The following is a 16,484-nucleotide window of genomic DNA, read 5'->3' on the forward strand; positions in this document are numbered from 1 at the left end:
CAAAACAAGTGGAGGAAGATTGGGCTGGATATTTAAATTTTCTAATTTGTGAATCTCTCCACACACTATAAAAATCAGGGATTATAATTATAAAGCACTAAACCCATAGGAGTTATAAAGAACTATACAATGGAAGTTGTAATGCTGAGATTACAATTTTGATTTTTTTTTTATACTGGCATTCTCCAGCAGCAAGACCCAAAATGGAAACTCATTCACCCATATAATAATCCTGGTACCACTATACTCTGGTATATTTCCCATTTTTCCCTTCAGAGATAAAGGTCTTTCTACAAATGCCTGAATATACCACCTACTTTTTCTTCCCTTGTCTAGTCTATGGATCACCCAATTCATATACCAATCTGCCAACATGTTCCTCTCAAATATCTGAATACATTTACTTCTGCCTTGCGAGCATAAAATAATTAACAGGCTTCTGTCTCGCCCTTTAAAAAAAAAAAAAGTACAATATTTCTTTTGTATAAAGCCTACAGTGAACATCTTGAATATACACAGCTCGCTAAAGGAAAACTGCCTTGTTGCTAATGGGCTCATGATCCAAGAAGTGGTGGTATCCTCTGCCTCTAATCAAACTGGAATACTGCCCACTCCCCAGGTGCTATATAGTGCATCCCATGAATATAATGAATTACAACTAATCGAATTCAAACCTTTTTGTTTTACTATACATGATTTGATGCAAAAAACTATACTGATACAGTAAAAGATGCCATAAAACAAGCTCACATTGTTTGCTAAATTTCATACAAGGCATGAAGAGCAATTACAAAGGAGAACATCCTATTGCCATTACTGTACTTACATATTTAATGCAAGTCTGTACAAGCAAAACTGGTAGCCATGTTTAAAACAATGATAGCAGAGCTCAGTTAAGACCTTCATTAAACACTAATGCCCTTTTATCTAATGCTTTCAGATTACAAAATACAAGACTACTGGCTGCCAAAACACTTAACATATTTCTTACAGCAGTAAGATTCTAAATTAATAAATAAAGATGAGAAAAATGCTCAGTACCCTGAATGCCCAGAAATCTTCATTAGAAATGAAAATAACAGCACTGAGTAACACTTTAATTTTTAAAAATTAATTACAATACATTACTGAATCACAGATATATGGTTTGCATTTTCTGAGTCTAACCATAAAAATATACAGTATTTTTTTCTTTTAAGATAAATATATAGGTTAGTCAAAGTATAACAGTACTAAATTGGATCCGTTGTCCTTATCCTTGGGTCGAACCTGACTGCCTCCTGTGAATACTGTATAACAGTACAGAGGGGAGAAAAAAAAAAAAAAAAAAAAGTCCTTCACTGAGCACTTTTTCTCACCTGTATATTTAATACTCAAGACTATAATAAAATCCTTGACTTACAATTATCTTCTCACACTGACACTGTATAATATGTTGTACAAAGTTAAAAATTAAACTTGAAAATTCTCTTCGAACTATACAATCTTACATACCATACAAAAAGCCAGGAGGTTGAGTTACTGTTTTTCAGGTACAGTGACAAGGATGGAATGGTAACTTCAACACTGAACTGGTAGGAATATAAATGAAAAAGAATAATACTGGACAATTTGATGATGAGAACATTTTAAATCTGATGCTGGTGTGTAACATTCTAACCATGAATGAAACGCAACTCGTATATAGCTAAATGTTAAAGCAAACTCTCAAAATCAGCACCCTTAGGATTGAGGCTATTGTAACAATGTCTCACTGACCTTGAAAACACGAGCCGCCCTTAATTATTGATACAGTAAGCCCTCGACATAACAGACCACGATATAATGGACTTTTAACCCTTTGACTGTCGAAGGGCCAAATCCTGAAGTTGCTTCTGGTGTCGCAAAATATTCGAAAAAAAAAAAATTATTTTTTCTTATGAAATGATAGAGAATCTTTTCCCGATTGTAAAGACACCAAAAAAACGAAATTTGATGGAAAACTGACGGAATTACGCTCTCACGAAGTTAGCGACTTCGGCGATATTTAAAAATCGGCAATTTCGCCCACTTTGAGCCCTATTTTCGGCTAATTCCGTTATTCCAGTCAACCAAACTCATAACTATTTCTTCAGAACTCTATTTTTTCTATCGATTGAGTACAAGAAACTGCCCATTTACCGATTTCAACTACCCAATAACATGGTCAGAAATTTGCAATTTGGCCAATTTCACGAAAATTAAAAAATACAATTTCAAAATAAGGTCCAGAATGAACAATGCAGACATTCCTGGCTCTAAAATAACATTTTCTTTGTTCATCAGTCATGTCTTCAGGTCCCTGTGATATTACTCTTGCTTTTTATTTTGAAATTTTATTCAAACAAAAAATAGAAGATTTACTGTTATGCAGACTACTGCAATACTGTAATAATTGTAAAAATTACATCAACCCATTCATGACTGCGTATTAGAATGGCTATTTGGACATTTATTGGACAATGACATCATTTGTTCACTTTTGAACATCGGCAAAAATCAAACATTTCCTGTACTTTGTGCTCCATTTCCAGGTTCTTTTTATAGTAAAATTAATCAAAATCACCTCCATTTCTATAATATAGTTTCCATTCTATCAAATGAGACCAAGAAAACGAGAATACAACCACAAATACTATACGAAAATAGACCACAAAGTCGGCATTTTAATTAAAAAAAACGGTCGGAGTTTTTTTTTTCTCATTATGCACTGCGTGCTCCAGGATTTTTTTTATGTGGTGCACACAGACCCATTCTCTCACATGTGGGCCTACTAGCTTTCTCCTGCCTGATTTGAAGCCGCTAGAATTTATGAGTATATATACGTCAAACACGGTACCTCGCAAACGTATATATACGGCCGCGACAGTCAAAGGGTTAAATATTATAGGCAAATCCATTGATTAAATTTTATTTTTAACTGCTTCATTTTCAATGCTTTTAATTGTTCATATAGTACTATAGCATGTATAGAGTACTTTAGTGCACTTTTTTTAGTACTTTTTTTTTTTAACATCAGTCATACCCTTTATTGCCAGGTTGCTCTCTGTCTGCTGACTTTAGTTATGGCCAGGTGTAACAGTTCTTGAACTTGTTACCTGCAGTCTTAATGTACCCCATATTATTCTGTCATATCAAGGGTTTACTGTACTATTATGTCATTTCTAGCATTAGTACAAAGATTTTTTATGTAGCAATGCTTTCACACTTTATAGCAAGTTATGAAATTTTGGACATGCCTTTTTCAACAGTTTAGATAAAATTGAACTATGTAAGGTCACATTAGAGAGATTTACTAAATTATAGAGATATGGCCTCAGAAACAGAAAGCTGTATGACCCATATGGGTTTAGTGCATGTGTTTGCATCTACATTACAATAATAATAACAATCTGAACAAGAAAATTACCCTAAAACAAAGCCTCTTATGCAGACTTTACTTTCATTATTTGTAGTTTCTATGTTCACAGGGCCTGTAGGAGCATTAACCCCCATGAATTTGTAGAGACTACTGTATTAATGCTACTTTAGAGACAAAACATAATGAGGAGCATTCTCAAGAGTAACTATGCTTTGAGCACATCATTTAAAATGCTATTTTTCAAGTGCTGTTTTAAGAGTTTACTGTAAGCTAAAAATATTTATCAAAGCATCACTAAACACTTTATAATGTATAAATTATGAATAAACAATGAAGAAGACTGATGTTCTCTGAACTCTCAAAGCATTTCTTAATTCTAAGTACAGCAATATATGTACATGGTCATATTTTTTTTTTTTTCAACAAGTCGGCCATCTCCCACCGAGGCAGGGTGACCCAAAAAGAAAATACGTACTTTCATCGTCATTCAACACTTTCGCCCCACTCATACATAATCACTGTTTTTGCAGAGGCGCCAAGATACAACAGTTTAGAAGCATATACAAAGATAAAAATCTCAAATATAACATATCCCTCCAAACTGCCAATATCCCAAACCCCTCCTTTAAAGTGCAGGCATTGTACTTCCCATTTCCAGTACTCAAGTCCGGCTATATAAAAATAACAGGTTTTCCTGAATCCATTCACTAAATATTACCCAGCTCACACTCCAACAGCTCGTCAGGTCCCAAATACCATTCGTCTCCATTCACTCCTATCTAACATGCTCATGCACGCTTGCTGGAACTCCAAGCCTGTTACCCACAAAACCTCCTTTACCCCCTCCCTCCAACCTTCCCGAGGATGACTCCTACCCTGCCTTCCTTCCCCTACAGATTTATACGCTCTCCATGTCATTCTACTACGTTCCATTCTCTCTAAATGACCAAACCACCTCAACAACCCCTCTTCAGCCCTCTGACTAATTTTATTAACGCCACACCTCCTAATTTCCACACTCCAAATTCTCTGCATAATATTTACACCACACATTGCCCTTAGACAGGACATCTCCACTGCCTCCAACCACCTCCTTGCTGCAGCATTTACAACCCAAGCTTCAAACCCATATAAGTGTTGGTATCACTATACTTTCATACATTCCCTTCTTTGCCTCCATAGATAACATTTTTTGTCTCCACAGATACCTCAATGCACCACTCACCTTTTTTCCTTCATCAATTCTATGGTTAACCTCATTCTTCATAAACCCATCTGTTGACATGTCAACTCCCAAATACGTACCTGAAAACATTCACTTCTTCCATACTCCCTCTCTAAAAATGTGATATCCAATTTTTCTTTATCTACATCATTTGATACCTTCATCACCTTACTCTTATCTATGTTCACTTTCAACCTTTACACACCCTCCCAAACTCGTCCACTAACCTTTGCAACTTTCCTTTAGAATCTCCCACAAGCACAGTATCATCAGCAAAAAGTAACTGTGTCAACTCCCATTTTGTATTTGATTCCCCATAATTTAATCCCACCCCTCTCCCCAACACCCTAGCATTTACTTCTTTTACAACCCCATCTTTAAATATATTAAACAACCATGGTGACATTACACATCCCTGTCTAAGACCTACTTTTACCAGGAAGTATTCTCCCTCTCTTCTAAACACCCTAACCTAAGCCTCACTATCCTCATAAAATCTCTTTACAGCATTTAGTAACTTACTACCTATTCCATATACTTGCAACATCTGCCACATTGCTCCCCCATCCACTCTGTCATATGCCTTTTCTAAATCCATAAATGCAATGAAAACTTCCTTACCTTTATCTAAATTATTATTATTATAATCAAAAAGAAGCGCTAAGCCACAAGGGCTATACAGCGCTGCAGGGTAGGGAAGGAAGCAAGGGAATTGGATGGCAGAAGGGAGGGGGGATGATCAGCAGGTTACAGAAAACAGCGGGGCAGGGGATAGTACGGGGGTAGAGGGTAGCAAGAGATACAAGTAGAAAGGGCTGAAAGTATCAGAATTTGTGAAGTAAGTCAGTCGTTGTCAAAAAGTCAATGAGAGAGTCCGGATGAAAGGTGGGTCCATCAGCGAGAAGGGAAGGTAAAGAGAGAGCAGCGGGGCGAAGACGACGACAGAGGTAAATTCTGCGTGCTCGTTGATAAAGTGGGCAGTCCAACAGAATGTGGCTGACTGATAATGGAGCTTGGCAATTCTCACAGAGAGGAGCAAGACGCCTCTCCATGAGATATCCATGAGTAAGACGAGTATGGCCAATGCGAAGACGGGAGAGAGTAGTCTCCCAACCTCGACACTGGTGATAAGAAGACGGCCAGTAACCTATACTCGGTTTAATAGACTGAAGTTTGTTGCCGAGCATAGTAGACCAACGTTGTTGCCAACGGGTGTGAAGGTGGGAAGATATTACAGCAAAATAGTCCGTACATGGAATACCTCTATAAGAAACTGGTAGGTCATGTACTGCTGACCGCGCAGCAGTGTCTGCCTGTTCATTGCCCTGTACGTCAACATGACCAGGGACCCAACAAAAAACAATATCTTTATGCTTAGTAAAGATGCGGCGTAGCCAAAGTTGGATACGGAGGACTAAGGGGTGAGGTGTATCAAATTTTTGTATAGCCTGTAAAGCACTAAGGGAGTCTGAGACAACCACAAATGATGACACAGGCATAGATGCAATACGGATAAGTGCTGTAAGGATGGCATATAATTCAGCAGTAAAAATACTAGCTGAAGATAGTAAATGTATTATTATTATTATAATCAAAAAGAAGCGCTAAGCCACAAGGGCTATACAGCGCTGCAGGGTAGGGAAGGAAGCAAGGGAATTGGATGGCAGGAGGGAGGGGGGATGATCAGCAGGTTACAGAAAACAGCGGGGCAGGGGATAGTACGGGGGTAGAGGGTAGCAAGAGATACAAGTAGAAAGGGCTGAAAGTATCAGAATTTGTGAAGTAAGTCAGTCGTTGTCAAAAAGTCAATAAGAGAGTCCGGATGAAAGGTGGGTCCATCAGCGAGAAGGGAAGGTAAAGAGAGAGCAGCGGGGCGAAGACGACGACAGAGGTAAATTCTGCGTGCTCGTTGATAAAGTGGGCAGTCCAACAGAATGTGGCTGACTGATAATGGAGCTTGGCAATTCTCACAGAGAGGAGCAAGACGCCTCTCCATGAGATATCCATGAGTAAGACGAGTATGGCCAATGCGAAGACGGGAGAGAGTAGTCTCCCAACCTCGACACTGGTGATAAGAAGACGGCCAGTAACCTATACTCGGTTTAATAGACTGAAGTTTGTTGCCGAGCATAGTAGACCAACGTTGTTGCCAACGGGTGTGAAGGTGGGAAGATATTACAGCAAAATAGTCCGTACATGGAATACCTCTGTAAGAAACTGGTAGGTCATGTACTGCTGACCGCGCAGCAGTGTCTGCCTGTTCATTGCCCTGTACGTCAACATGACCAGGGACCCAACAAAAAACAATATCTTTATGCTTAGTAAAGATGCGGCGTAGCCAAAGTTGGATACGGAGGACTAAGGGGTGAGGTGTATCAAATTTTTGTATAGCCTGTAAAGCACTAAGGGAGTCTGAGACAACCACAAATGATGACACAGGCATAGATGCAATACGGATAAGTGCTGTAAGGATGGCATATAATTCAGCAGTAAAAATACTAGCTGAAGATAGTAAATGCCCTTGTACGACGCTGTCCGGAAACACTGCTGCGAATCCTACGCCGTCAGAAGACTTAGAGCCATCTGTGTACACAGCAATGGCATGAGAATGAGAGTGAAAGTGGTCAAGAAAAAGAGAGCGGGAAGCGACCGTAGACAGTTGGGCTTTCGAGCAAGGGAGGGAGAAAGAACAGACTCGAACAGCTGGGACCTCCCAGGGGGGTAGGGAAAAGTGAGATGCTACATGTACATAGAAAGGTGGTAGTTGAAGAGAAGACAAGAGCGAATGAAGGCGAAGAGAGAAGGGACGGAGTAAGCAGGGGCGGCGAACAAATAAAGAATGTCTACTAATATCAGTGACCATTCTATAAATGGAAGGATTGCGGAGATCATGAGAGCGTACATAGTAGCGCAGGCAATGGGCATCACGGCGATCGGATAAGGATGGAACGTTCGCTTCTGCATAGAGGCTTTCGACAGGGGAAGAGCGAAAAGCACCAAGGCATAAACGTAATCCTTGGTGATGAATGGGGTTAAGGCTAGAGAGAGTAGCAGGAGATGCCGCTGAATAGATCTGGTCACCATAATCAAGTTTCGATAAAATAAGGGTGGAATGTAGGTGAAGGAGGGTTCGACGATCAGCTCCCCACGAAAGATGAGCAAGGGTTTTAAGAAGGTTCAGCCGGCTGTGACAAGTTGCCTTCAGAGAGGTAATGTGAGGTTTCCAGGATAACCTACGATCAAAGAGGAGGCCCAGAAACTTGACTGTATCACGTTCAGGGATACGTGAGCCATAGAGGTACAAAGGATGATCAGAGATGACAGAGCGTCTAGTGAAAGTGATTTGGTGGGTTTTAGTGCTGGAAAATTTAAACCCATGTGTGGTGGCCCAATTGGAAACACGGTCGACTGCATGCTGGAGAGAAACTGTAAGGAGGTGACAGTCAGCGCCTGCACAGGCAATAGCAAAGTCATCAACATAGAGTGATGACCAAATATTTGATGGAAGACTAGAGGCCAAATCATTAATAGCAAGGAGAAAAAGTGTTGTGCTCAGAACACATCCCTGGGGGACACCTTCAGCTTGGACAAAGTCCGGGGAGAGCACATTATTAACCCGAACACGGAAATGCCTGTCAGTTAAAAAGTTCTTAAGGAAGGATGGTAGATTGCCTCGAAGGCCTAAGGAGTGGGCTTGGGCTAAAATATTATACCTCCAAGTTGTGTCATATGCCTTCTCAAGGTCAAAAAATATGGCAATAACTGAGTGGTTATTCGCAAAGGCATTACGAACATACGTATCCAAGCGCAGTAAGGGGTCTATGGTAGAACGTCCCTTACGAAAGCCATATTGACGAGTGGAGAGACTGTTGTGTGTCTCTAAATACCACACTAAACGTCTATTTACTAGACGTTCCATTACTTTGCAAACTGCACTGGTAAGAGCAATGGGACGATAGTGGGAGGTTTCATGTCCCGTAGTGCCTGGTTTGCGGAAAGGGAGAACAATGGCGGATTTCCACAGCTGTGGAAGAACTCCTTGTGACCAAATAAGATTGTAAAGGTGTAATAGGACTGCAAGGGCTGACTGATGTAAATGTTGTAGCATACGAATATGAATGTCGTCGGGCCCAGCTGCCGATGATCGACAAGCTGAGAGTGTTGCCTCCAGTTCTTGAAGTGTAAAAGGCACATTATACTGTTCTTCTCTGAGAGAAGAAAAGTCCAAGGGTGCTAACTCTCTGGCAGACTTTGAGGAAAGAAATGAGGGGCATAGATGGAGTCCCTGAGAAATACGGACCAGATGATTGCCAATTTCATTGGCAACATCTAGTGGGTTTGCTATATCAACACCGGCAACCCGCAGAACAGGAGCCGGGTCAGGAGAATATTTACCACTCAGTTTTCGTACTTTTTTCCAGACTGCACTCATAGAGGAAGCAGAGGTGATGGTGGAGACATAATCTCGCCAGCAAGTGCGTTTAGCGTCACGGATGACACGGCGAGCGATCGCACGCTTCTGTTTAAAATCAAGGAGTCGCTCTGTGGTTCTATTGTACCGGTACCTGCCCCATGCAGCGCGTTTCAAACGTACTGCACGAGCACAAGCAGGAGACCACCAAGGCACGCATTTCTGAGAATGCCTGCTCGAAGTTTGGGGTATAGAATGAGAAGCTGCGGTGAAAACGGAGGACGAGAAGAGGTGTAAAAGCTCATCGATGGAGGACGAAGAAGGAACCTCTTTAAAAACAGTCAGGTGTGAGTAAAGGTTCCAATTTGCCCGATTAAATTGCCAGCGTGGGGTGCGAAGAGGTGGCGAATATGAAGGGGAAGTAAGAATGATTGGGAAATGATCACTGTCATGTAAGTCCGGGAGAACAGACCAAGTAAAGTCTAATGCGGCGGAGGAAGAGCAAACTGAGAGATCGATGCAAGAGAGAGTATGAGTCCGAGGATCAAAATGGGTGTGAGTACCTGTATTTAAAACATGGAGGGGGTGGGTGGCAAGAAAAGCCTCTAACTGAATTCCACGGGAATCACAGTGAGACCCTCCCCAGAGGAAATGGTGGGCATTAAAATCACCAAGTAACAGAATCGGTGGCGGTAATGACGAAACAAGGAAGGCAAAATCCGGAATAGATAATGCCCGAGAAGGAGAGAGATATAAAGAACAGAGCGTATACCACCTATGTAAGTGGATACGGGCTGCTGTGTAATGCAGCGAAGTATGAACAAATAGCTGATGGTACGGAATATCAGTGCGGAGAAGAAGGGCACTTTCATTAAAGGTCCCATCAGGAAAAGGATCTGAAGAATACAATAAATTATAGCCTGAGATGTGAGAAATAACAGCAGAGTGTAATTTTGGTTCCTGTAAGCAAACACCAACAGGGGCAAACTGGGAGAGTAACATCTGAAGCTCACCCCGATTACCCCTGAGGCCGCGTATATTCCACTGTAAAAAGGCCATGATTGGCAATGATAAAGATACTTGAAATCCGCAGGTAAGGGTTCCTACGGACTAGAAGGGTTAGAAAAGTCCACATGCGGAGGCAGTGGAAAATGTTCAAGCAGCGAAGGAACGGTGCGCTGTGAAGAAAGGAGTTGCGCAGATGGAGCAGAGGAGAGAGGAAGAGCGGAAGGTGGATCAGTGTCCATTGATGGTTTGGTCTCTGCAATATATTCAGAGATTGCTTCAAGTGTTTCGGAATTCAGAGATGTCGTATGGGAGACAATATTGGGAATGGTAGGGGGAGGATGAGTAAAGATTGGAACTGTATTGGACTGTACCAAGGTAGGGGGGGGCGAAAGGGTGGAGGGAACTGGAGAAGCGTGGCAGGGGACAGAAGAGACAGGAACCTGGGAGGTGGCAGAAGAGGAAGAAACTTGGGAGGGAACAGGGGAGGAAGGTACATTACGAGGAGGAGGGTGAACCTCTGCACTTGTAACTGAGCCAGTGAGAGGGGAAGAACTAGGGACAGAGACAGGGAGGGTAAAATGAGGAGGTGGAAGATGGGTAGGAGGTGTTACCGGACCTTTTTTTGACTTTTGAGAAGTAGAGGGACGATTGGGAAGAGGTGTCGTACGAGGTCTCGTCGATACTGAGGCTTGTAAGAGAGAACTCGAAGAAGCGAGATTAGACTGAGGCGTTGAAGTAGGGACGTCTGAGCCGAGGACAGCAAAAGGATTAGATACAGGAGTGATTATGGGAGAGGTAACCACAGAGGTGGGTGTAGAAGATGGGATACCAGAAGTGGGGGGACGTTTTGAAACACGGGAATAAGAAACACGTGGGAGTCTCCCTTGGAGGCGGAGATGAGAAACTGCCATGGCATAAGGGAGACCTTCTGTCTCTTTGAGGTAACGGATTTCCCGCTCGTTTAAATAGACCTGACAACGGCGAGAGTACGAAGGGTGAGCCTCATGACAGTTAAGGCAAGAGGGAGATCGATTGCAAGACGTATTAGAATGGTCATCGGCACCACAGACTGGGCATTCGGCGATAGATCTGCAATATTTCGCTGGATGGCCAAATCGCCAGCAATTTCTACACTGTTGTGGTGTAGGGATCACCTTTCGAACTTGTAACCGATGTCCTGCTATATAAACGGAGGATGGGAGTTCTCGGCTGTCAAAAGTTAAACGAGCCACATTGCTAGGGTATCGTCTCCGCCCACGGGCAGGAAGAACGTAAGTGTCTACCTTGAGGATTGGGAGATCTTGGAGTTCCAGCTGTTCTAGAATGTCGGTGCCACATGTCTGGAAATTTTGTTGAACTATGGTATGGGGCAGAATAACGGTACCACTACAAGAATTGAGGGAATGATGTTTTTCAAGGGTGACAGGAACAGTATCTATATGGGTAAGACGAGAGAGCTCACGAGCCTGGGTAGCATTCTGTACGGTAATGATGCGCGTACCGCTCTTAAGAGCATGAAAAGAAATATCTTTACCAACATGGCGTAGGAGTGCCTTGCCAATACTATGGTCAGAAAGATAGGCAGTAGAGGAAGTTGGTCGTAAAGTGAAGAATTTAGTCCACTGTTCAGTCTGAAACTGAGCGTGGAAAGGTAGTGAAGGACGTGTCGATCGTTTCTGAGAAGAACGAGAAGGTGAAGGTGGAGAAGTATCATCAGCAGGTAATTGTCGTTGACGTTTAGGCGTGGGACCAGAGTTGGTCCGACGTGGAACGGGTCGGCGATTTGAAAATTGCCGCACCATAGAGGGAGAGGCCGGAAGCATAGTCAGAGGAGAGCGAAGGTCTGATAAATCGAAGGAGTCAGTCGAGGCCTCAGTACCTGAAGCGGGTGAGGAAACAGCACCGGCAATAGGTACAGAGGCATGAGGAATGTCTGAAGAGTGGTCCAAAGACGAGGCGGGGTCAGAACGGGGTGCGGTATCAAGAAGGGGCCCGGGGGTACCAGGTTCATGGACTAGGGCTGCCATGGTTAGGTTACTTCTTTCTTTTTGTTTTTAAGAAAAAAAAAGAAAGAAGAAAAGAAAATAAAAATAAAAAAAAAGAAAAAAAAAGGGGGGACCGGGGAGGGATAGTTCCTAGGAGGGATGAAAGGGCCAGAAATCTCCCTCCGCGCCCAAGAGGACTCGACACCGCTAGTAGCGCAGATGCAGCATGGAACCCGTGCCATACCCTACCCTTCATGCCAGTAAACCAGCAATCTGGGATAGCAACCTCACATCTGCCGAGCTACCTCGGTGGACAAAAGAGAGGGCGGCCGGATATCCGCCACAAAGCATACCTCCTTCAGCCACCACCCCCGGAATCCGAAAGGTGGCTTCCAGAGCTACACCCGTCGCCCAAAAGACACCCAAAGCTACTCCGGGATACCGGAGAGGGATCGGGACATCCCTAGGCAATCCAGATTCCACGGCAAACTACGCCACCGCCAAGAAACCTCAACGGAATGGGATGGACCCCGGTGTCCTTTCTCCTACCTAGGAACTAGCGCGCCTGTGGGAGAAATCCCAAAGGACAAAAAGAGGAAGGGCAAAAGGGAGGAGTGGGGAGGAGGAGGAGGAAAGGAAAAAGGGGAGGATGGGGAGGATGGGATAGGGGAGGGGAGATTGGGGGGTAATTAGGTTCGGTCTGAGGAAGAAGACCGATAGGTCTAATTCCTCAGACCAAGAGCCTCTTCACCACGCCAAGGAGCCCCCCTTGAAGAGGTCGCTCGGTCGACTGCATGCTGGAGAGAAACTGTAAGGAGGTGACAGTCAGCGCCTGCACAGGCAATAGCGAAGTCATCAACATAGAGTGATGACCAAATATTTGATGGAAGACTAGAGGCCAAATCATTAATAGCAAGGAGAAAAAGTGTTGTGCTCAGAACACATCCCTGGGGGACACCTTCAGCTTGGACAAAGTCCGGGGAGAGCACATTATTAACCCGAACACGGAAATGCCTGTCAGTTAAAAAGTTCTTAAGGAAGGATGGTAGATTGCCTCGAAGGCCTAAGGAGTGGGCTTGGGCTAAAATATTATACCTCCAAGTTGTGTCATATGCCTTCTCAAGGTCAAAAAATATGGCAATAACTGAGTGGTTATTCGCAAAGGCATTACGAACATACGTATCCAAGCGCAGTAAGGGGTCTATGGTAGAACGTCCCTTACGAAAGCCATATTGACGAGTGGAGAGACTGTTGTGTGTCTCTAAATACCACACTAAACGTCTATTTACTAGACGTTCCATTACTTTGCAAACTGCACTGGTAAGAGCAATGGGACGATAGTGGGAGGTTTCATGTCCCGTAGTGCCTGGTTTGCGGAAAGGGAGAACAATGGCGGATTTCCACAGCTGTGGAAGAACTCCTTGTGACCAAATAAGATTGTAAAGGCGTAATAGGACTGTAAGGGCTGACTGATGTAAATGTTGTAGCATACGAATATGAATGTCGTCGGGCCCAGCTGCCGATGATCGACAAGCTGAGAGTGTTGCCTCCAGTTCTTGAAGTGTAAAAGGCACATTATACTGTTCTTCTCTGAGAGAAGAAAAGTCCAAGGGTGCTAACTCTCTGGCAGACTTTGAGGAAAGAAATGAGGGGCATAGATGGAGTCCCTGAGAAATACGGACCAGATGATTGCCAATTTCATTGGCAACATCTAGTGGGTTTGCTATATCAACACCGGCAACCCGCAGAACAGGAGCCGGGTCAGGAGAATATTTACCACTCAGTTTTCGTACTTTTTTCCAGACTGCACTCATAGAGGAAGCAGAGGTGATGGTGGAGACATAATCTCGCCAGCAAGTGCGTTTAGCGTCACGGATGACACGGCGAGCGATCGCACGCTTCTGTTTAAAATCAAGGAGTCGCTCTGTGGTTCTATTGTACCGGTACCTGCCCCATGCAGCGCGTTTCAAACGTACTGCACGAGCACAAACAGGAGACCACCAAGGCACGCATTTCTGAGAATGCCTGCCCGAAGTTTGGGGTATAGAATGAGAAGCTGCGGTGAAAACGGAGGACGAGAAGAGGTGTAAAAGCTCATCGATGGAGGACGAAGAAGGAACCTCTTTAAAAACAGTCAGGTGTGAGTAAAGGTTCCAATTTGCCCGATTAAATTGCCAGCGTGGGGTGCGAAGAGGTGGCGAATATGAAGGGGAAGTAAGAATGATTGGGAAATGATCACTGTCATGTAAGTCCGGGAGAACAGACCAAGTAAAGTCTAATGCGGCGGAGGAAGAGCAAACTGAGAGATCGATGCAAGAGAGAGTATGAGTCCGAGGATCAAAATGGGTGTGAGTACCTGTATTTAAAACATGGAGGGGGTGGGTGGCAAGAAAAGCCTCTAACTGAATTCCACGGGAATCACAGTGAGACCCTCCCCAGAGGAAATGGTGGGCATTAAAATCACCAAGTAACAGAATCGGTGGCGGTAATGACGAAACAAGGAAGGCAAAATCTGGAATAGATAATGCCCGAGAAGGAGAGAGATATAAAGAACAGAGCGTATACCACCTATGTAAGTGGATACGGGCTGCTGTGTAATGCAGCGAAGTATGAATAAATAGCTGATGGTACGGAATATCAGTGCGGAGAAGAAGGGCACTTTCATTAAAGGTCCCATCAGGAAAAGGATCTGAAGAATACAATAAATTATAGCCTGAGATGTGAGAAATAACAGCAGAGTGTAATTTTGGTTCCTGTAAGCAAACACCAACAGGGGCAAACTGGGAGAGTAACATCTGAAGCTCACCCCGATTACCCCTGAGGCCGCGTATATTCCACTGTAAAAAGGCCATGATTGGCAATGATAAAGATACTTGAAATCCGCAGGTAAGGGTTCCTACGGACTAGAAGGGTTAGAAAAGTCCACATGCGGAGGCAGTGGAAAATGTTCAAGCAGCGAAGGAACGGTGCGCTGTGAAGAAAGGAGTTGCGCAGATGGAGCAGAGGAGAGAGAAAGAGCGGAAGGTGGATCAGTGTCTATTGATGGTTTGGTCTCTGCAATATATTCAGAGATTGCTTCAAGTGTTTCGGAATTTAGAGATGTCGTATGGGAGACAATATTGGGAATGGTAGGGGGAGGATGAGTAAAGATTGGAACTGTATTGGACTGTACCAAGGTAGGGGGGGGCGAAAGGGTGGAGGGAACTGGAGAAGCGTGGCAGGGGACAGAAGAGACAGGAACCTGGGAGGTGGCAGAAGAGGAAGAAACTTGGGAGGGAACAGGGGAGGAAGGTACATTACGAGGAGGAGGGTGAACCTCTGCACTTGTAACTGAGCCAGTGAGAGGGGAAGAACTAGGGACAGAGACAGGGAGGGTAAAATGAGGAGGTGGAAGATGGGTAGGAGGTGTTACCGGACCTTTTTTTGACTTTTGAGAAGTAGAGGGACGATTGGGAAGAGGTGTCGTACGAGGTCTCGTCGATACTGAGGCTTGTAAGAGAGAACTCGAAGAAGCGAGATTAGACTGAGGCGTTGAAGTAGGGACGTCTGAGCCGAGGACAGCAAAAGGATTAGATACAGGAGTGATTATGGGAGAGGTAACCACAGAGGTGGGTGTAGAAGATGGGATACCAGAAGTGGGGGGACGTTTTGAAACACGGGAATAAGAAACACGTGGGAGTCTCCCTTGGAGGCGGAGATGAGAAACTGCCATGGCATAAGGGAGACCTTCTGTCTCTTTGAGGTAACGGATTTCCCGCTCGTTTAAATAGACCTGACAACGGCGAGAGTACGAAGGGTGAGCCTCATGACAGTTAAGGCAAGAGGGAGATCGATTGCAAGACGTATTAGAATGGTCATCGGCACCACAGACTGGGCATTCGGCGATAGATCTGCAATATTTCGCTGGATGGCCAAATCGCCAGCAATTTCTACACTGTTGTGGTGTAGGGATCACCTTTCGAACTTGTAACCGATGTCCTGCTATATAAACGGAGGATGGGAGTTCTCGGCTGTCAAAAGTTAAACGAGCCACATTGCTAGGGTATCGTCTCCGCCCACGGGCAGGAAGAACGTAAGTGTCTACCTTGAGGATTGGGAGATCTTGGAGTTCCAGCTGTTCTAGAATGTCGGTGCCACATGTCTGGAAATTTTGTTGAACTATGGTATGGGGCAGAATAACGGTACCACTACAAGAATTGAGGGAATGATGTTTTTCAAGGGTGACAGGAACAGTATCTATATGGGAAAGACGAGAGAGCTCACGAGCCTGGGTAGCATTCTGTACGGTAATGATGCGCGTACCGCTCTTAAGAGCATGAAAAGAAATATCTTTACCAACATGGCGTAGGAGTGCCTTGCCAATACTATGGTCAGAAAGATAGGCAGTAGAGGAAGTTGGTCGTAAAGTGAAGAATTTAGTCCACTGTTCAGTCTGAAACTGAGCGTGGAAAGGTAGTGAAGGACGTGTCGATCGTT

The 16,484-nt window shown here is 44.0% G+C and overlaps 1 protein-coding gene across 5 annotated transcripts in view; it reads right to left on the reverse strand.

The window, feature by feature from the left end:
- Positions 1-749: 749 nt before the first annotated feature.
- LOC128693486 (putative leucine-rich repeat-containing protein DDB_G0290503) overlaps positions 750-16,484 on the reverse strand; it is an 89,212-nt gene continuing 73,477 nt past the window's right edge. For all 5 annotated transcript variants that reach the window (XM_070097381.1, XM_070097378.1, XM_070097379.1 and 2 more), the window contains one exon: positions 750-5,225. The gene's annotated coding sequence lies outside the window, so the exon portion shown is untranslated. The remainder of the gene's footprint in view (positions 5,226-16,484) is intronic.

Source organism: Cherax quadricarinatus, chromosome 57 (genome assembly GCF_038502225.1).
Source record: "Cherax quadricarinatus isolate ZL_2023a chromosome 57, ASM3850222v1, whole genome shotgun sequence".
Classification (NCBI taxonomy): domain Eukaryota; kingdom Metazoa; phylum Arthropoda; class Malacostraca; order Decapoda; family Parastacidae; genus Cherax; species Cherax quadricarinatus.